Source organism: Desmodus rotundus, chromosome 7, assembly GCF_022682495.2.
Source record: "Desmodus rotundus isolate HL8 chromosome 7, HLdesRot8A.1, whole genome shotgun sequence".
NCBI lineage: Eukaryota > Metazoa > Chordata > Mammalia > Chiroptera > Phyllostomidae > Desmodus > Desmodus rotundus.
In genome coordinates this window covers 19,259,235-19,280,470 of record NC_071393.1, presented here as the reverse complement: position 1 = coordinate 19,280,470, position 21,236 = coordinate 19,259,235, and the positions used below count along the sequence as shown (strand labels likewise).

Genomic DNA, 21,236 nt, shown 5'->3' with positions numbered 1-21,236 from the left:
AGGACGTCGGGGAGGCTAGAGAAGTGGCTTTAGGAGCCAGAGCGAGAGGAAATAAATGCCTAGATATCCTGAAGGTGGGTGAGGTCCTCACAGTAATAGCCAGTGCAGCCAGTGGTGGGCAGGAGAGAGACACTAGGACCAGGCCACTGAGGCAGGTGAGGGGGCTCAACTTGACCCAGGACCTGGGCATCCAAGAGGTAAGGAAGTGATGGCACAAGGTCTGTGAGCCTAGAAGTGGTACCCAGAGGGGAGAAGGGTCACCTGTTAAAGGAAGAAAACGGCCTGGACAGGATGGTGGCAGGGCCCACGTGCAGGAGAGGGCTGGCCCTGGGCTATTTCAGAGATGGACCAGAGGGGGAGCAGCAAGGGCTCCCCAGAGGGTAAGGGGTACCCCAAGGTGGAGATAGTAGGAAGCAGAGGGGGAACTCGGAACAGTCAGGGGAGTTTCGAATGTGGTCAAGTCTAGTAAGTCCTCTCCCACAGGAGGAGTCCAGGCCTCCAAGGGCCTGGCTGGAGGAGAGGCACTGTGGATGGCACAGGCCACTGACCCCACTGTCTCGCACACAGCTCCAGCCTCAAAGGCTCTTCCTCCCAGCAAGCTTAGGAAGGCAGAGGGCTTACTTGCTGTCAGCCCCTCAGCATTTCCTGAAACACCCCTGGGAGCCAGGAGGAGCCCCCATTTCACAGATGGGAACGCTGAGGCTTGCAGAGGGGCAGCCCTTTGCCGGAGAAAGGACGATAAGGTCATAGAGGGATTATGGAGCCCAAGCTTATCACCCCCTTCCCCTAACCCACTTTCTCTCACAACTGGAAGAAGGTGTCACTCACCCACACCCTCCACCCCAAGGTGGGACTCTAGCTCCTCTCTCCCAGCCCAGGACCACCCTCTCCACCTCACACCTGCCCCCTTTTCCTCAGCCTGCCTGTCTCAGTTTGTACTCTAGCTAAGGCCCTGACGGTCAGACACCCTCACAGCCCCAGCATCGCTGGACTCCCACCTCCTGCTCGGCCCTGCCGACCCAAACAGTCCCACAGGTCTTCCACTCGGTGCCCCTCGGGGTTAGCCTCTGCCCCCCACCCTTCCTCAATTCCACTCAGGGGCTGTAGCCCGGCCCTCTCCAGGCCCCATTCCTAACACACACACATCACACACCTACATAGTCACCTCCCACCACCAGGGGCCCCTGACAGGCCCCTCACTCTCGTCCCTCCTCTCTTCCTCTCCACAGCAGCCAGCTGGGAACTTTCTTCAGGAATGAATCCCACACATTTATCCCACCGAGAAACAAAGTGTTTCTTGATGGTAACAAACTGACTTGAGAGCCCAAGCAACGCCCCAAGTTTTAGGAGATTTGGGGGAGCATTTTCATAGCCCATCCCTACCTGAGGCCTTCTAGGTTCTGAGGGGTGAATGGAGAGGACAGAACCACAGGAGAGAATCTTCCAGAACTGTCAGTCTTAGGTCCCTAAAGACCACAGCTGTCCACTTTCCCAAAGGGCAGCTGCAGGCAGGGGGCTGCAGTTGGAGGGTGAGGGCGGCTTGCAGAGCCCAGGGCAGAGCACGGCCAGGGGAAGGGCTGTCCTCGCCAAGCACTAACTTAGTGCAAGTCTTCTCAAAGAATAAAGATGGAAACATGAGGGGGAAGGGGACAGGGAGAGCTAAATGTCGGGTGGCAAAGGGTTCGAGGGCCAAGGGCAAATAATGGTCAATTAAAAACCATACACACACAAAATCTCTCCCTTCTTGCAGAGACAGGCATCTAAAGTTAATTTTTAAAAGTAGACACACAGACAAAAATATACAGAAATGGGGCCACTTGTAATAGAAGAACAGGGGGACAGACTTAAGTCCATGGTTATCCTTCCATTTGCTCACCAGCAGGAGTGAATACAGCACCGCCCCAGGTCATGACGGCCAACAGGTCAAAAAAGGTCGAGAATGTGCCACAGAGAAGGGAGACCACTCATTGCATTATGACTGCCAGGGTGAGACTGAGAAATGGGGAGATCAGGAAAGGCTGGGAGCCCCGTGGGGCGGTGAGGGTCAGCTGCGGGGGAGGCCAGCGAGGCCGCACCACTGCCCACAAACACAAGAATCGAGCCATGGAAAACAACAAGCTGACAACGAGAATTTCCCAGCAAGCCCGAACACCGTGGGCAGAGAAAGAGGCCTCCTCCGCTTTTCCCCGCCTCTGCCTCTGCTTTCAAACCCAAAGCATGCTGGTCTCCTGTTGCTTAGAGGAGAGAACTGTAAGTAATGCAGAGCTGCCTCGAGCAACACTGAGTGCCCCAGTAGGGCTGGGAAATGCTGAGCCCAGAAACACATGCTCCAGAGGCAGCGAAATCTCAGGATCCACGTGAAACGACAGTGTGCTCACTGACCTCCCCACAATGCACAACCGTGGCCCACAGAATAAAGTAAGAGAGTTCAAGGCCCTTCACCTTCGACCTCACTTGCTGGTGGTGGCACCGCTGGACATTTTGTAACGTGGCAGCCTCCTAGCCTCTCAGCCTTGGGATGCTGTTTTCCGTGTCAGGGCGCCCTCTCCACAAAGTGGGCCAGTTCCTCTGGGGGTTGGGGGCCCCTCCTCTCTGCACTGCAGCCCAGGTCCCCGCTCACCACGCAGGGGGCTGAGGTCATGTGCCCACTGCCCCAAGTCCAGGGTCTGGTGTGGGCCTGGATGGCAGTTGCAGTGGGACATGTGTGCTGAGGGAGGTCTGGGGGTTGAGGCAGCACAGGAGTGACAAGTGCTTGTGCGCAGGCTTGGTCTGCAGCCTGGGGAGCAAGCTGGCGTATTCTCAGGGCCTGCACTCGCCACCCTCCTTCACTAGACAGGTGGGTGGTCCAGGGCCACCCTGCCTGCTGAAGACCAAGTAGGCTGGTTTCCGCCATCACCTAGAGGCGGCGAGGTGCAAGGAGAGGAACCAGGACAGAGCTTCCGTTCTCTGGGGCCCAGCTGCTTCATGACTTATGATTAATTTCCTTCCCTGCCCTTCCTTTTTTCAACAAACTCCCGACTCTGTGATGGAGTCACACGGATATGAGCAAAACAATCCCTGCCCTTGGGAGCCCAGGGCCTAGAGATAAAGGCCTGAAGACAGCAAGAGGGAGGAATTCCCCAGAGGGGGACTCAGAGGTGGCCCTGAGACTGTCAGGAAGGCTGGGGGACAGTGCTGTGGCCCTGAGCTCTCACAGGACCAACTGAGGAGACAGCCTCCGGAACGGTGCAGTGGCCAGCAGGCAGGCAACAGGAGCAAGTGGTGCAGGTTGAGGTGGCACTGAGTCTGGTGCAGAGATGTCCCAACTGGGGATGATGGTAAGGGACTTGTGCATGAGTTTGTACACGTCACCAAAGACCTGGGGTGAGTAGGGAGGAACACTGAGCCCCTGGCCCCCAATGCCACCTGCCTCGACCAGTCTGGCTAAACCTGGCTCCTGGAATGATGCCCGTCTGCACTGTTCATCAGCGGGCAACCAGGGGGCCGAAGGATAGTGCTGCCAGCCAACATCTGCCAGGGGCCCCCGCGTGCGTCGCTGCTCTGGGCACTCTTCCTGGATCACTGCTTTCCACCTCCCACAACCTGCGGGCATCCCTGCTTTACAGGTGGGGGCCGCAGCAGAAGGGTTGAGTGACCGGCTCCTACCTGTGCTGGAAACCTTGCCCAGAAACCTCGCCCACCCTGCACGTGTCACCAGCCCCCATTTGGCCTCTCTCATGGCGCCGTTTCTCATTACTGCGCCCCCTGCCCTGGCACAGCCCCTCACCTCCATATTCCTGGGCCTCACCGACAGGTGGCATTCCATTGTGCCCTGAGACCTCTCTTAATCAAAGCTCTGCTGAAATCGTAACGCCTTTGGAGCCTCGCCCTCTGTCTTCTGTGGCTCTAGTGCACTTCTGCTGGCACCCACCTTTTAAAAAGTCCATTTTTCTCCATTTAAAATATGTATTTTCCTCTAGTTGACTAGTTTTGACTCATATGCTCAACTAATGCTTATTTGTACAGCTGCGTTTTTCTAGGTCTGGACAAAATACTTGCTGAGCCCTGCTTATCTTCAGCGAGCCCCGCAAAGAAAAAAACAGTGATCCTTCGAAAAGGAAACCACAGCACTGTTACAAAAGTATTGTCTTCATTGTTAAAAACCTTCCTGCAAACGGAATATTTCTGAGTAACTACTGGGAGAGTTTGTAACTGCTTCCAGATCTCATATAAACACATATATATTTTTACGGTAAAATATACATAACGTACAAATTATCATTCTACCCATTTTCAAGTGCACAGTTTTGTGGCATCAAGCACAGGTACACTATTGTGCAAGGCCCACTTTTTACGAGCTTGACTGTCTCTCTAGGTTGCAAGCTTCCTGAGGGCAGGGAGCCCACCCCAGTCCTCTCCAGTTCTGACAAGGCGTTTGTGCATGGCGGGCCGGCAAGCAAGACGGCAAAGGGGAGGTGCTGGCTTCCTTCCACCCACCCGTGCGTGTGTGCATGCGTCGTGTGGGCTGAGATGTGCGGCCCGAGGTCTGCAACCTTCAAAGAGGAAGCTAAAACACGCTGTGGAACATGGTGGGCAGCAGAGAAAGGTTTTAAAGACAGGGCTGACTTCAGGCGCTATCTCAAAGGAATTCTACACATGAACTTGTGTGGAGGTTTCCAACCCTCAAAGCGACATTCTTTTCCTCTACCTCTTTCAACGATGCGGAAAGCACATGCTGTTAAGTCACACTGCAGATGAGGAAACAGACTCAAGGGCGGCGAGCAACCCAACCAACGCCACTAAGGAGAAGCTGGACTCAAACAGGATCTTCAGATGCCCTTATCAGCTCCACCTCCGCTGTGAACTCTGACAATAGACGGGATATGAGCATAAAGGCCAGAAGCGAGCGAAAATGACCTCAGAGCCCTGGCCCTCACAGTCCATCCCCCAAGAGGGGAGCAGAGCCCCACCCACAGAACTTGACTGCCAGGAGGATAAGTGTCAGCCAGGGCCTGGGCCTGGGCCTGGGTCTGGCTGGGTGGAAGGGGGTGGGGGGGCGGGTCCATCACCATCCACTATGTCAGGCCTGTATTAAAATCCCTACAATCAGGTGCCATTTCTCCCTACTGCACAGAGAGGTTAAAGGGCTTGCCCGAGGTCACACAATTGCAGTGGTGGAGCCCGTGGTCTCCCTGTCTGAGGTTCTATCTCACACACACGTCTCGCTAAAGCTGCCGCAGCCCCCACACTGACTTTAACTAAAACACTTTGAATACACTCAGGGGAGGGCCACGGGCCATGGTTGGGGGCACTTGGACAGAGACGCAGTCCTGCAAAGGTGCAGGGGCTGGTGGGGTGGGCGTATGGGCTGTGGGGCCGGCCCAGATGCTCCTGGGGAGCTGGGTAGGGAGGGGCCGGACTCCGGAAAATGGGGACGCTTCACCTCTTAGCAACCCACTGTGCTCTAGCCCTCTGTCCACACCTGGTCTTGGCTCTGCCACACCCCCGCCAAGCTAATGGCCTCCCAGTTCTGCACCCTTGGCTCCTCAGTCCCCCGATTCCCCGCCTCAGGTTCCTCAGCAGCTCCTCCCGCTCTTCAGCCCACGACGCGGCCCCCTAACCCTTTGAGTCTCCCCATCCCGGCCTCCCTGTCTCCGGAGCCCCCCATCCTGCCGCCTCTGGATCCTCAGCGGCCCTTTTCACCCTCGAACAACCACGACCCCCACTTGAGCCTCACCCCAGCGCCGTCAGCCCCGCAATCCCGTTCCAAGGGTTTCCGCACCCCCACGTCCCCGCGGGCCTCACGTGCCACTCCGCCGCTCAGCGCCCTGCGAGCCACTCCGGCCGGCCCCGCCCACTTCCCGTCCCCAGCCGGCGCTGCTGTCGCGCAGACGCAGTTGGGCTCAGCTGGGTGGAGTATGGGGGTGGGGCCGGGCCTCTGCTGCCCCCTGGCGGCCTTGCGACTCGTGACTTCGGCTCTTTCGTTTCAGGTGGAGAAGAGGCCCTCATCCTGGGTTCTGCCTGCTTACTGGTGACTTGCTTCACTTTTTGAGCCTTGAGTGGGTGGGTACATGGGGAAAGCAACCCCTACCTCACAGCGCCCAGAAATTAAGCAACTTGTGCAGTCAACAGGCATTAAGTGGTAGAGCAGGGATGCACACCCCGACTGCCCAGGGCACGCCATCCATCAGGCAAGGAGGCCCGGACCACCATACTTTTAAGGACTGTATCAGTTTCCGATTGCTGCTCTGACAATTACCACGAAGAGCACACAAATTTATTAACAGTTTCGGAGGTCAGAAGTCCGCAAGGACTCAATGGGCTAAGTTCAGGGCGCCAGCGGTGCGTTCCTTTCTGACGGCAGCGGGAGCCTGTTCCCTCGCCTTTTCAGCTTCTAAAGACCGCCCCTCTCCTTGCCGGTGGTCCGTTCCACCGTCAGAGCCAGGAACGTGGAGACCCTTCTGATGCATTGGGCCACCCAAAGGACCCGGGATGATCTCCCTATTTTATTTTTTAATTATTATTTTATTTTACTGTTGTTCAAAAATCTCCCTATTTTAAAGTCAGATGATGCGCAATCTTAATTCCATCTGCAACCCTGATTCCCCCTTGCCACACAGGGGCCAGGAGGAGGTAGATATCGTTGGGGGCCACTCGTCTGCCACCACTGAGCCCCACAAAGATGTTTTACCACCAAAAGAAACAAATGAACTTTTAGGTCAAAGAAAATATTTTAATCTATAATATTAATATACTCATTTTTATATCAATACAGTTATAATGTATTATTTAAAAAATGTTTTATGAAGGAAGGGCCCTCAAAAGTTCCACGGTGGTCCCGCTCAAGTGACCTTCAGGTCCACACGCCGGCCTGTGTCCTTCCTAGGAATTAAGGTCTCTGGGATGCTTCACTAACAGGAAGGTTTCGGTGAAGCCAGGAACCTGGAGGACTAGCAGCTGGCCAATTTGAAAGGAAACCATCTGGGACGGGGTGAGTCTGGAAGGAAGGGGTGTCTGGGCAGATAAAGCAGTGTGGAAGGGGTGCTGGCTCATCCCACTCTTCTACCCACGCCTCCCTAGTTCCTGTTGTCAGCAAGGCCAAGGCTACTTCTTATAAACTGCGACCCTGAATGTTCTCAAGCGTCAGTCTCCCTACCAGAAAAATGGGGGCAATAGCAACCAACCTATCTCATAGGATTGTTGTGAGAACCTGCATCAGTGTTTCTCAAAGTGTATCCATGGTGCAAAGTGTACCACGTGCAACAGAATAACCACAGGGTGAAGTTTGAGAACCACAGTGCAGGTGAGGTGGGTGGTGCATGGGACAGGACCTCCCGCACTGGAAAGTCCGGTGTCCGTGAAAGCTGACAGATCTACAGGGCTCCTCGGCCGGGGCCCACATATTTTAGCAGGTTCCCTTCAAGGCTGGCAGCTTGGTGATGAGGCAAAGCGAGGCACTGCCACTTGGGGAGGAGCTTGCCCCTTACTGGCGCTGGGCCAAGGACATGCCTGTGAGCTTACTCCTGCCCTGTGGTTTCTGCCAACCCCTCCCTGTCTGCATTCCATCACACCTCAGCTCCTGGCTCTTGACTTGCACACTTGTAAAAGGAATCTCTCAATGTTACCCTCCCCCCACCAGCCAGAGCCTCTCTGCTTCTCACAAAGCTGTGTCCCTTGCTCAGTGGAGGAGCAGGGGGGCTCCCAAAGAGCTGGGTTTTCCTCTTGTCTCTGCCACCCCAAATGTCTCCTGTTCCGGAACCCCACCCTGCGCACTCTGCCCCCCCACCTGCAGGTGGTTGTAACGCCTCCCTCCTCCAGCTCCCCCAGTCCCCATGCCATCACACCCTGTGAGACTCCTTGTGGAAAGGGCATCGTGTTGGTCTTGGGCTTTCAGACCATCACTGAGCTGTGACCTTGGGAAGGAAGTGCAACACCTCACCCCAACATCCCAGGACACTTGCATCTCAGTGCCCATCTGGCTTCCTGTCTACTGCTGCCTTCTAATGGGGGCCCTGGGGTCTCCCTCGGCCACTGGTGTCTTCAAGTCTTCAAGGGCCTGATGCATGGAGTTAAAAGGGGGGTGGGCTAAAATCTGCAGGTGTGTGGTACGTTCTCCTGTCCGGCAGACCTGGAAGGGTGGCTACATTCCCCTGAGCAAACACATCTGGGGCGCTTGGTCTCGACATGTACCAGGGTTGGAAGGTAACAGGGATGGGGTTTATCAAGGACAACTGTCTGTGTCTAGCCAGTTCAGCTGGCCAGACAAGCCCTATCATTCTGAGCCATTTGCAAAGATGGGAGGCCTGTGGTTCTGCAGCGGTTCTGCCCTGTGTCCCCCTCAGAGCAGGCCAGCTTGCAGCTGCTGACCTCCCATTTCACCTTCTCCCACACCCTCCGCTTTTAAAGCAGTCTTTCCTGGCAGCCAGTGTGGTCCTGCTCAAACGCAAGTCAGACCATGTCCCTCCTCTGCTCCAAACGCCCCAACGGCTCCCCATTTCATCATTCAGAGTCAAAGTCTTCGAAAAGGTCTTACACCAGTAGTCGCCCCCCCTGTGCCGCTCAGACCTCACCTCCCCCTGCCCTCCTCCCCGCTATCGCTCTGCTCCAGTCACGCTGGTGTTTCTCCAACCCGCTGGGCACACTGTCGCCATGGACCTCTGCCCTCGTCCCTTCTGCCACACACACGGCTCGCTCTTCACCTCCTTCACCTTTCTACACATCTCCTTTTCAGGCTGTTTCTAACCACCTTATTTAAGACTGAACACCTAAAAACACCTACAAACACACAGACACACCCCGCACCTACCCACACACATATGGCACCTCTTAACCTCTTTCCTTGCTTCATTGTTCTGCTTAGAACTTATCACCGTATTATTTACTGTAATTTTATTTATTTATCCTGTTTGTTGTTTGCCCAGGCTATTCAATCTTGGATCACCAAGGCCCCTTTCTGTTGCCAGTGACAGAGACCCAATTCAAATTAGTTTAAGCAAAAATGAAAAGAACGTAATGATCTAGAAGAGCCCATGGATATCCAACATCAGGTACAGCTGGATCCAGGAGTCCAAAAGATGCCATGGGCTGGATCAGTTAGTTTACAACATAACAAACCTTCCCCAAGCACCCGTTTACTTGCTCCTGGTTCGGGGAATTGGCTGAGGACTTTTTCTGGTCTGGACTGGCTCACCTGAAGCTGGAGGTCTGCACCGTTTTCACATGTCTGGCAATTGGCTCAACATCAGTGGGAACATCAAATGCCTTAGTCATGTCTTTCTCGTTACCCCACAGGCTGGTCTGAGCTTGTTCAGCCCATGGTTACTGGGTTCTGAAAGTAGCAGGAGAAAGGACAAGTCCCAGTAGATACACCCTTTTTAACCCTTTGCTTGCATCCTATTTGGGAATGCCTCCTTGGTCCAAGCGAGTCCCACACCCTGCTTCTGGGGAAGAAACACCAGGCCCCACCTCTTGATGGGCGGAACCGCAAGTCCTCCCCAACCCCCAGGGCTTGAGGGCCACGAAAGTGTTGGCAGAGGGGTGTGCACAGTGCGATGGGAAAAATCCGAGAGCTATGTTTTACATTTTCTTGGATAATCTCGCTTCCCACGGCAGTGAAAACAGCCCTGCTCTCCACCAGGGTATTATTCTCTGCCGCCCCGTAAGAAACCTCTGCGAGCACCCCTTCAGCCATTGTGTACTCGGGCAAGCAGGGACGTTCCAGGGAGTTGATGCCCCAAGGAGCAACTCTTGACCAATGGAGAGACAGGAGCCAGTGAATGCGTGTTCCCCTCTCCCAGCTGTCAAGGGGGGCACCTTCTACACTGCCCCTCAGAGGGTCCCCAGTGGGACCAAACCCAGTTTAACGATATTTCTTGGAATGTTTCCTTCTTGTCAATCATCCACACCTGTTCCTTAGGGTGACCCGCAGGCAAGCGCTTGTCGCATCCGCTCTTTCAGGGAAACCCCAGCTAAGGCAACGCCTGACTTTATGACGCGGAAGCTGGGAACCACAGGAACAAAGAGGAAGAGTGACAGAAATGGTGATGGCCGATTTTGTCCTCTTCCATTGCAGAATACACGGGTGGCTTGAAGGGGGAAAACGGAGTATTCCACCGCTTCGGAGGGGGACATTCACCGGGGGAGGTAAAAGAATCTGTATGGCCAGCGAGGCTCCTACATTTCCCTTAACGGATCAGATATTTGCTCCAATCACACAGCGAAACAATTTGTATACTTAGTGCTCTTCCCAGAACACCTGAAAAATAATGACAAATTCTCTCAAGACAAGTTGGATAACTTCGCGTCCTCTGTCTAGTAGTTGTGGATGAAACGGCTCAAAGATTCACACACAGGTTTTTGTGAGAACGGAACTTTTATTCCTCGTGGTTAATTGCCTAGAAGTGGAATCGTAGGGTCATGGGGTAAGTGTGCCCCCAACCTTCAGGTGTCACCCAAGCAGGATCTGAGTGGCATGAGCACTTTTTGGATTTTAGTGGCTCTCCCCGCTTCTCCCCTCCAGTGTCCCCAGGGGAGAGGGCAGGAGGACTCACGGTGCTGATGCTAAAGCTGCCACCTATGTGTAAGCGGCTGGGCTAGCAAGCACCCCTGCTCCCAGGACTTCCCCTTCAGCTTGACATAACTGCTCCGCCCTTTCACGCTGCAGTTACTTCTGCTAGAGCTGCAGGGCCACCCAGGGAAGCAGAGGCCTCTGCCAACATGTTCGTGGCCCTCAAGCCATGGGGGCTGGAGAGGATCTGCACCTTTGCTGGCCCTGGGTCCTCGGGCCTCCTCTGCACATGCCCTCTTGTGTGCGCCCTTCCCCCAGAGTCCTTGTGGGTGCCCCCTCCTCTAGCTTCCAGCACTGGTGCCCATTGTTCGCTGGCACATTCCAAGTGTATCCCAGCAACAGGCCCAACAGTGAGCTCTTGGCTTTCCGCCCTGTTAGCAGCTGAAGGGGCTCAATGGAAGCTTGCTGCCTCAGCACAGATGTCACCCAAGTGCCCAGTGGGCAGTTATGTGGGCAGGCTCTGTCCCTGCCTTCTACCTTCAGCCCTGGGTAAGGCCTGGGATGGGGGGCCAGCATCATGCTCACTGCCCACCCAGTCTCCCATTGGTCCACCCACTGCACCCAGCTGTCCTCAGGCTGGCATCTACTCGCAGCCCATCCTGCAAGCATCCACCAAGTAAGCCTCCACGCTGTGTCACAGCCTTCCTGAGACTGTGTTCCAGGACCCCACAGACCCTGTGCTTTTTCCTGGGGATCCTTACTACCTCAATCTGCAGGCGTCAAGGAAAAAGATGCTCTCTTCTCCCAACTCAAAGATGTCTGCAGGGGGCAAAGTCACCCTCTGTGTGTGGCACAGGAGCAGGCAGTGACCTCCAGGCCGTTCATGAGTCCAAGGTATCTCTCAGACGACTGCACAAAAGAGATCGTCCTGAGAGCCCTCGGAGAGAGAGGGGAAGAGACGGCCAAGCAGGAGGAAGACCCCACAGTTTTAGAGACGCAGGCTGCACAGGGCAGAGGCCCTGATTGCTCTGGGATGCACAATCAGCATTTAGGCTTTTGGGGATCCACAGAGGCCCCTCTTTCTTCATGCCCAGACCTGGGCCTCTGCAGAGATTCCTCTGCACGCAGAGCCCAGAAGATGCAAGCAACAAGAAATCCCAGGTCTCCGTGACGAGCTCCTGTCGCTAAAGAAATGCCATCACCAGCTCCTACAGCTTCACCTGAGGTTTCCTGCCAGTGCAGAGGAGGAGGGGTTGCGCCACTTGCCACGTCAGGCTACCTCAGAGGTTCTCAAAGACGGGGCCAGGAGGGCCCACAGGCTCCTTCCTCAGCTTTCTCAAAGGAATAGCCAGCATGAAAAGGACGAAGGTGCAACCAGTGGGCAGAAAGGATCCGAGAGGAAATGTTCATCTGCCTCTGCCAGTTTCAGGCCTGAAACATAGGGTTCCTCTAGTGCCACGCAGGCGAGGGGAACCTCTGAGGCTGCCAGTGCCTCCTGAGCTAGGTTTCCCAGTCACTGTCCAAGACACGCCGAAGAAAGCAGTGTTCCAACGCATCAACAGTGCTTTGCGGGGTGAGACGGAGGCCATCTCGGGCTGTGGTGCTCCAGCGCCTTCGTGTTCTCCCCCTGCCTGCTGCAAGGACTGCTCCCGCCCCAGCTGTCCCTCCAGCCCACAGTGTGAATCCACAGCTGGTGAAAGAAAAGAGGAAGCAGGACTCTCCAGGCCCAGCGGCCATCCTGGAATCTGCCAGAGGGGACACCTCTGTGCATCCTTTGTCTCCCAGGAAGCACAACCCACCTGGCCCCCTCTCCTCCCTGTCAGAGCCCCCAAGCCCAGTCTCCTTGCTTCCTCCCAGCTATCAGGCAGGGCTGACTTGTCTGCCCAAACCCCTCTGCCCACGCTCCCTCCTTGACACCAGGCATGGACAGTGAAACAGAAGCCCAGCTGCTCTCTGGCCCACTCCAGCTGCTGGACATCCCTCTCTACTTCACATTGAAGCCCACCTAGGGGCCCCCTCTGAACAGGGGGGGTGGGGAAGGAGGCCCTTTGCAACCCAAGGTACCAGAGTCCTAACCTTCCCCGCTGCTCCCAGCACCTCCAGAATGGAGTCCCCCACCCCATGTCTGTAGATACGCTTGTCTCCTCCCAAACGCCGCTCCCAGCACTGTTCCTGGTGCCCCTCCCTACACCAGCCTGCCAGTTTCTTCTGCGTCCTGTGCCGACTCCTCAACCAGCACGTCTGCAGGCTTGCTTCCGCAGCCCATCTCTGACAATGAGGTCACACTAATGGATGCTATCCTGCCTGCCCAGGCTCTCCTCGCGGGGGCTCCCCCTAAGCTCTAGTGGAAGCTCCCCGTCTGCACAGGCCCTTCAGACACCTTTGAGTAACTGCTCAGTGTTTGTCACAGGGGCCACCAGCCTGCCCGCGCTCAGTTTCAGCAGCCCCACCCCAATTTTGAAACTTCCCGTGAACCCTGGAGCCACCGACGCTGGGGCCCTTGACGGGCAGCAATTTGGAGCCAGCACTTCTGACAGCTCTCTCCAGGGAGGAAAACAAGCAGCTCCAGCCCCAGCCCAGCCCAGGCCCCATCCTCTGCCCCAGGCCAGCCAGCCTCGGGCAACAACGAACAAGCAACTCTTGAAGGCTCATCACCCACAACTTCCACTTTGGGTACCCATGCCAGCACCTGGCCGGCTTTTGCTTGCCAACTCAGCTATAGTCCCTTCTGGCAAAATCACTACCTCTGGCTTTGCAGCTGCCACCCACAAGCCCAGTGCTGGGGCCAGTGCTGGGACCAAATGTCAGTAGCACCACCCAGAGTTGGGCAGCACAAACTCCACCCACTTCAGGTTGGAGGTGAGGGCAGCACCCGTGGGCCCTGGAAGCAGAGCAGCTACCCCAGATCTGAGCTGCGCCTTTGCAGTGCTCAGCATGACTGCAGAAACAAGCGGGGCCCCCAGCCACTTGCCGCCCTGGGGGAAGCTTGGGCAAAAACAACTCTCTGTGGCTGCCCTCATCAGAGCACCCCCGTGGCGATCGTGAGCCCCAATAGTAAGAACCACCCTGTGTTTGGAGGCACTGCTGTCCCTGCCTAAAGTTCCATCCTCAGAGGTGCACACAAGAAGAGCAGCCTTCCCCGGTGCTTGCGGAGGGCCCAGCACTACTGCCAGCAAGGCTGCCTCTAGCGGTGTGTCCCTTCTGGCCTCCACTCCCAGCCGCTCTGCCTCCACCGTGGGCACAGCAAGCAAGGTCCTGGCTGTTACGGCCCGCGCACCGCGCATCAGCCTACCCCTAACTGTCCAGGGGTGGGCTGATCACAAAACCATTTAGCCATCAACCAAGTCATTTTCCTCCAGGTCCAAGCAGCAAATGCTGGCCTGAAAAAAACAGCTTTCTCCAGAAGTAGCCCTGCCCACCGTCCTCCCAGGCTGGATGGTGTTGAGATGTACGATGCAAGCCTAGCCTTGATCTCTGAGATCCAGGAGCAAACCGGGCGCCCGGAAATAGAGCATCACAGCCCCGGCCCTGCCCTGCAGTTCTCCCCAGAGCTGGGTGGTTCGAGGCTGGTGCCCCATCACAGTGTCCGGGGCCTCAGGACCGTGTACAGGGGCTCTCAGCCGGCTTCCCTGCAGTCCTGGAGCAGGTGGGACGCCCCCTCTCCTCATGTACTGCCCAGAACCCAATTTTGTCTTCTTCCCAAGTTGTAATAAAGCCTTGCTCTCGTTTCTTTGCATACAGTGCCTGTGCCTGTGTCTGCAGGCCAAGTGCACAAGAGCACTGAGCAGTCCACTTGGCAGTGTGGGAGGCCAGACCCAACTGCGTGCAGTGTCCTGTGGCCCAGCTAATGGGCAATGGGCGGCGGCACAACTCGAGGGCTAAAGGGACAGACGCCAAAATATGAAAAGTGTGTTTTGAGTTTGACGACACAGCCCAGGACTGAAGGGGCTCTAGGGAGGGGGAAACAGGAAGGATCACCCTGGCCTGTTGCAACAACACTGCTGCTTCCCAGCCGCATCGCAGAGCCGAGCGGGCTGCACCCGCTGCGGGGTGCACCCCGCGCTCGCCCAAGCCGGGCTCCTCTAACATAACAATTTGTTACTTTTTTGTGGGTTCTGAAAGTCTTGGGTAAATCACCCAGATGCACATCTCAACCAATTTGTAAATAAAACAAATATAATTGATTTCATTTCACTTTAAACAGCATTGTCCTCTGTGATCTTTCCACATTGGAATACATTAGACCATAAAACTTTTTTTTATTACCACCGCATAATGGGTTTTAAGTGGAAAGGCCCAGGTGCAGGATGAGGATGTCAGGGGAAAACACATGTGCTCCGGGGCTCTGTTCATTTTCACTGAGACGGTCTCCTGACTGACTGGGAGAGCGCCATGGGGTCTCCCAGGGTGGGGTGCAGGGGCCGTTGCCGCCACTCCCATCAGTATCATCAGACCCGCTCCTCACAGAGCTCAGGGGGGAGGCTCAGATTTTTTTTCTTGTAGTCTAGAGCCCCCCTTTTTTTCTGCATTAGTCCCACTGTCCAGGAAACCAGCCACCTGCAGGCTGCCCAGCCAATGCCCAGGTTCACTCGCTCCCGGAGGACACTTGTAGACACTCAGCAGACAGCAACTCCTGCAGCTGAGAGCAACCAAAAGACTCCAGGGCCTTGTGGATCTGACCCCTGGGGATGTCAGGGCCTAAGGTCACTTCTAGAACCTGAGGAAGGTCCCCACTCCAGAGAGCCCTTCTTTAACTGTCTCTATGCCTGCCCAGCAATTTCCCCCCTGCACTGATGTTGCAGGGTCTGCCTGACAGCTGGGAATGCTGTGAGCTGGCGGAGGCCTCAGCTGGGGCATCTCGGGGATGGAGCGTACACGTTGTCAGGGAGTTTAAATGGGATAATGTGCCAAGAATCAGGGGCGGCCTCACTGCTCCTCCTTTCCCAAGTCGGGGAATTTGGTGCCGGTTATTTTGTGTGTGGTATTGTAGAGATTTCGGTTTAGAGAGATGTTTTATATTTAATATTGCAGGTTTTTACGTTAAACGTTTATCTCCTACTAGTTTTATTTTGTAAACACTTATGTAAAATAAAACACAAATGTAGAAGGCACCCTCAACAAAGGCAGCCATCAGTGAACCACACACTTTGTGTGGCAGTAGTTTTTCCCTCCAAGTCCAAGTGCTTCTGGGAAGTTTCTCTGCTTCCTTGCCCCGCCCCCACAGTCAACCCCTAAGGCCCTCCTTGGGTTTCCCCAGCTCCCTGGCTGCGTCCACCACCTTGGAGGGGCATGTCACACTAATATTGAGTGAGTTAGGTGCCATCGTTGTGCTTGGAATGCACATGGGGTAACTGATTTTATCTGTGTAATCTAGAGACATTCTGAATGTTGAACTGGGTGTGGGCAAAAAATGTGTTTATGTTTCTAAGAAACCATAAAGCAGGGGCGCCCAGCCCGCGGCCCATGGGCTGCACGCAACCCAGGATGGCTGCGAATGCAGCTCAACACAAAATCGTAAATTTACTGAAAACATGATGAGTTGTTTTTGCGATGACGTGTCTCAACGTCACGTAAAATAAACGCACGTGCGCTCCTGCTCTCTGCACGCCTGCGTGGCTGCACTTCTGCTGCGGCGTGCGGCTCCCAGCACAGACAGTAGACCTGACATCATCAGACACCATGTGCGCTCGCGGGGATGTAGTGAGGCAGCGATTTACCAACAATGTTTCAACCTACTGTTGCGACGTTAGCCATTTCATGTTATTTAGAAGTCAGGTAAGCATTCGCATTTGATTATTAAAGGTACTCCCACACCTCAGTAGCACCTCACGCATCGCCTGCCACTCTTGGCAGTCGGCCCACCCCTCGCCCTGCATCGAGGGCAGCCGAGAGAGGGCTGTGGAAGGGCCCATGCCTTGCTTTCTATTTTTCTGTCAATTAACTTTCATAATAAAAGTAAATAAAGTTCCTTATATGTTATTATTAGTTTTTAATCCCAGGCATGGCTTCTATCACGTTTCGAGAGAAAAAAGGAAAATTACAGGTGGAGGAAGACGGTTCCATGAAAAGTGGACAGGTGACTCCTTCCTTGTCAAGGCAAATAAGACACGCTGCTGACTTTGTAGAGATTTCGTGCAAGTGTTCAAAGAGTGTAATTTGAAAAGGCGTTACGTGCAAAAACACACTGTCAAACTCAATGTGTACGAAGGACTGTGTCATAAGGGCAAAATAGCGGAACTGGAAAAAAGTGTCTTCTCAACAAAAATATTCTCAGAAAGTTACACCTTAGGCGAATTCCATTCATTATAAAAGTTACTTAAGTGGTAGCAATATTTAGTAGCCAAAAAAATCAAAACCATTTACTGATGGTGAGTTTATTAAGTGATGTATAGAAAGCGTGGCAGATATAATTTGCCCTGGAAAAAAGGGGGATATTCTCAAATCAGCTTGTCTCCCCAGAAGATAGCCAGGCGAATTGAAGAAACTGGAAAATCGAAAGGAGTTTGGAGAGAAAAGCTGCTGATTTAAACTTTATGCTTTGGCGATGGAGGATGGCACCGATGCTACAGATATGGCTCAACTTGCCACTTTTATCACAGGTATTGGTGACGAATATGATGTCACTGAAGACATGGCGTCTTTAAGTGCCATTAAAAGATACAACTAAATCAAGAGATTTACATGAAGCAGTGAGAAGTATGTTAAAGTGACTTCCTTTGTCCATCATCAACATATCTGGTGTAGTTACTGATGGCGCCCCGGCAACGGCAGGTAAAGGAGAGGGACTTGCAAAATTAATAGAAGACGACGCAGTTGCTGCCCCAAACTCACGTGTGATGAGGTATTATTACTTAGCGCAACATCAAGAAAATGTGTGCACAAAAGCTTTAAAAATGGATAACGCCACGCAAATCTTCACCCAGACTGCGAATTTCACGAGAGCCAAGGACTAAATCATCGCCAATTCCAGGAGTTCTTTAAAAGTGTGATGCTGACTGTGGCGACTTCATTTACTTTTCCGAAGTAAGATGGCTAAGTCGAGGCCAAACGTTGAAAAGATTTTATGATTTGCGACATGTTATCAAGTCGTTTACGGTATCCAAAAGCAAATTTGTGCCGGAACTTCACAGTGAAAACTGGCTTATAAGGTTTAGCATTTTTAGTTGGATTTAACTGCTCATTTAAGTGAATTACATGTGTGTCTTCGAGGTGAAAAGCAACTTATCGATACCATGTTTCAAACCATAACAGCGTTTCCAAATGAAACTGAAATTATGGAAAACTCAAATTAGGGCAAATGATTTTATGCATTTTGACACGTTGGCTAAACACAGTCCCGTGAACAGTGAAAAATATTCAGCCTTCCTTTGTGATTTCATACAAGAATTTGAAAACATATTTCAAGATGTCTGGGAAGATAATCAATATTTTGCTGTATCTATGACTCCATTTTCAGTGGGTATAAATATGTTACCTGCCAATTTTCAAATGGAACGTGTAGAGCTGCAACCTGACATTTAACTTAGAGACAAATTTGATCGTGTCTTTTTACTGGACTTTTTTTCCCCCTTTTTTTGATATATTTATTGCTTATGCTATTACAGTTGTCCCATTTCCCCCACTCCACTCAACTCCATCCTGCCCACCTCCTCCCTCCCACATTCCCCCCCTATAGTTCATGTCCATGGGTCATACTTATAAGTTCTTTGGCTTCTACATTTCCTATACTATTCTTACCCTCCCCCTGTCTATTTTCTACCTATCATTTATGCTATTTATTCTCTGTACCTTTCCCCCCTCTCTCCCCCTCCCCCTCCCCTGTTGATAACCCTCCATGTGATCTCCATTTCTGTGGTTCTGTTTCTGTTCTAGTTGTTTGCTTCGTTTTCTTTTGTTTTGGTTTTAGGTGTGTTTGTTAATAACTGTGAGTTTGCTGTCATTTTTACTGTTCATATTTTTTATCTTCTTTTTCTCAGATAAGTCCCTTTAACATTTCATATAATAATGGCTTGGTGATGATGAACTCCTTTAACTTGACCTTATCTGAGAAGCACTTTATCTTCCCTTGCATTCTAAATGATAGCTTTGCTGGATACAGTAATCTTGGATATAGGCCCTTGCCTTGCATGACTTGGAATACTTCTTGCCAGTCCCTTCTTGCCTGTAAGGTCTCTTTGGAGAAATCACCTGACAGTCTTACGGGAACCCCTTTGTAGGTAACCGTGTCCTTTTCTCTTGCTGCTTCTAAGATTCTCTCCTTCTCTTTAATCTTGGCTAATGGAATTAGGATGTGCCTTGGTGTGTTCCTCCTTGGGTCCAGCTTCTTTGGGACTCTCTGAGCTTCCTGGACTTCCTGGAAGTCTATTTCCTTTGCCAGACTGGGGAAGTTCTCCTTCATTATTTGCTCAAATAAGTTTTCAATTTTTTGTTCTTCCTCTTCTCCTTCTGGCACCCCTATAATTCGGATGTTGGAATGTTTCAAGATGTCCTGGAGGTTCCTAAGCCTCTCCTCATTTTTCCAAATTCTTGTTTCTTCATTCTTTTCTGGTTGGATGTTTCTTTTTTCCTTCTGGTCTACACCATTGATTTGAGTCCCAGTTTCCTTCGCATCACTCTTGGTTCCCTGTACATTTTCCTTTGTTTCTCTTGGCATAGCCTTCATTTTTTCATCTAGTTTTCGACCAAATTCAACCAATTCTGTGAGAGTCTTAATAATCAGTGTTTTGAACTGTGCATCCGATAGGTTGGCTCTCTCTTTCTCGCTTAGTTGTATTTTTTCTGGAGCTTTGAAGTGTTCTGTCATGTGGGCCATTTTTTTTTTTTTTTTTTTTTTTTTTTGTCTTGGCACGTCTGTTACTTAAAGTGGCGGAGACTTAGGTGTTCCCGGGGCGGGGTAATGCTGGTTGCTGTTCTGTGAGGCTGTACGTGGGGGAGGGGCCGAGAGGGAGCAATGGCGCCTGCTCCCCTATCCACCAGATTTCAGCCACTCCCTCTGCTACCCACAGTCAAATTGGGCCCCTCTGATGCTGGCTCCCGAGTGGGTGGGCTTGTGCACACCCTAGGCCCCTGTGGGTCTCTCCAACGACCTCTCCTGTGAGGCTGGGAGTCTTTCCTGCTGCCGCCCCAACCCCCACGGGCGTTTTCAATCAGAGGTTTGAGGCTTTATTTCCCTGCGCTGGAGCCCTGAATTATGGGGTCTGCTTCGCTCCCTGATGTTTGTCCAGTTTATCTGTGCGTGAATGTGGGGCCTCGGGGTGCTACCCGCACTCTGCCTGTCCCGCTCTCCGCCACTCCGAGTCCGGCCCTCTCGGTTTATCTGCGCGAATGTGTGGCCGCAGGGTCTGCTAGTGCTCGGACTGCCTGCCCCGTTCTTCCCACACTCCGCCAGTCTCAGTCCCGCCACGGCCACGCGAGTCCTCTCCACCCCGGTGCCCGTCTCTGCCCCTCCTACCAGTCTGGATATATGTTTCTTTTTTATCTACTTGGTGTCGGACTTCCTTGCCGTTCAATTTTTTGTCAGTTCTGGTTGTGCGAGGAGGCGCCGTGTGTCTACCTACGCTGCCATCTTGGTTCTCCTTTACTGGACTTTTATAGGTCCTGTCTTCCCAGAGACAAATATCCCTTGCTTCACAATCACACCTTATCTGTGTCATCACTATTTGGCAGCATCTGCATTTGTGAGCAACTATTTTTAAGAATGAAACACCTTCAGAGTAAAATTAGAACCAAAATACCTGTCTGATGAGCACCTTGCGAACTCGCTGAGAATCACAGCTACTTCCATCAAACCAGATATCGATGTGCTAGTTTCTCAAATACATAGTCAAACATCCCACTAGTTTTATGTTGCCCTCTTTTCTTTTTTAAATATAGGTTTTTAAAATATATATATTTATTTTTTAGAGAAAGGGAAGGGGAGGGAGAAAGAGAAGGAGAGAAACATCGATGTACAGAAAGATGATCAGTTGCCTCTTGCACATCCCCAGCTGGGGGCTGGGCCCACAACCCAGGCATGTGCCCTGGCTGGGAATCAAACCAATGATCGTTTGGTTTGCAGGCTGGCACTCAGTCCGCTGAGCCACACCATCCAGGGCAAGACAGGTACATTTTCTATGTTAGTGATCGCAAACTTGGGACCTGCTCAAGGATTTTTAAAGATTATCCAAAGGGCCATTGAATAATTTGGGTTATTATGTGAGGACTTTTTCACTTATCTGTGATCATGAAAATTATGAATGGATCTTTTTTTTTACTCATCAGTTTTTGATAGTGTTTGGGTATTTAATGTGTGGTCCAAGACAACTCTCCTTCTTCCAATGTGGCCCAGAGATGCCAAAAGGTTGGACACCCCTGCCATAAAGCTTTATGCTTAAGATTTGGGTACTTTACAATAAGTAAAGTAAAGATCAATTAAAAAACAAGAAATGCAAAAAAAAATTTTTTTTCCCCAAAGTCAACTTCAGGCTCAGGTGGCTTCCTCTGATTTCTACCAAACAGTTCAGAAATAATGCCAGCCTCTGGCACGGTATTCCAGAGAGCAGACACAGAGGGGCACTCCCACACTGCTTCCACTGGACCCGGGGCATCTGGGTACCACCCGCATAGACTTGACAGGAAAGGGGAATGACAGGTCGACCCTCCCAGTATAAATGTCAAAATCTGAAACCAAACACCAGCAGTCTAAATCCTGAGACTGTTAGAAAGGAACCGGGATTCCGTGGTGGGATTTCTATGGGTTCAAGTGCGCGGG

The 21,236-nt window shown here is 52.6% G+C and overlaps 1 protein-coding gene across 3 annotated transcripts in view; it reads right to left on the bottom strand.

The window, feature by feature from the left end:
• The window catches only part of PPM1F (protein phosphatase, Mg2+/Mn2+ dependent 1F), a 30,470-nt gene extending 24,627 nt beyond the window's left edge, over positions 1-5,843 (bottom strand). Inside the window, exon 1 of one of the 3 annotated variants that reach the window (XM_053928321.1) lies at positions 5,717-5,843. The gene's annotated coding sequence lies outside the window, so the exon portion shown is untranslated. Of the gene's footprint in view, positions 1-4,687; positions 4,895-5,716 lie in introns of those variants that run through there. The other 2 variants (XM_053928322.1, XM_024557447.4) reach the window with 2 other exon arrangements.
• Between the last annotated feature and the right edge of the window lie 15,393 nt (positions 5,844-21,236).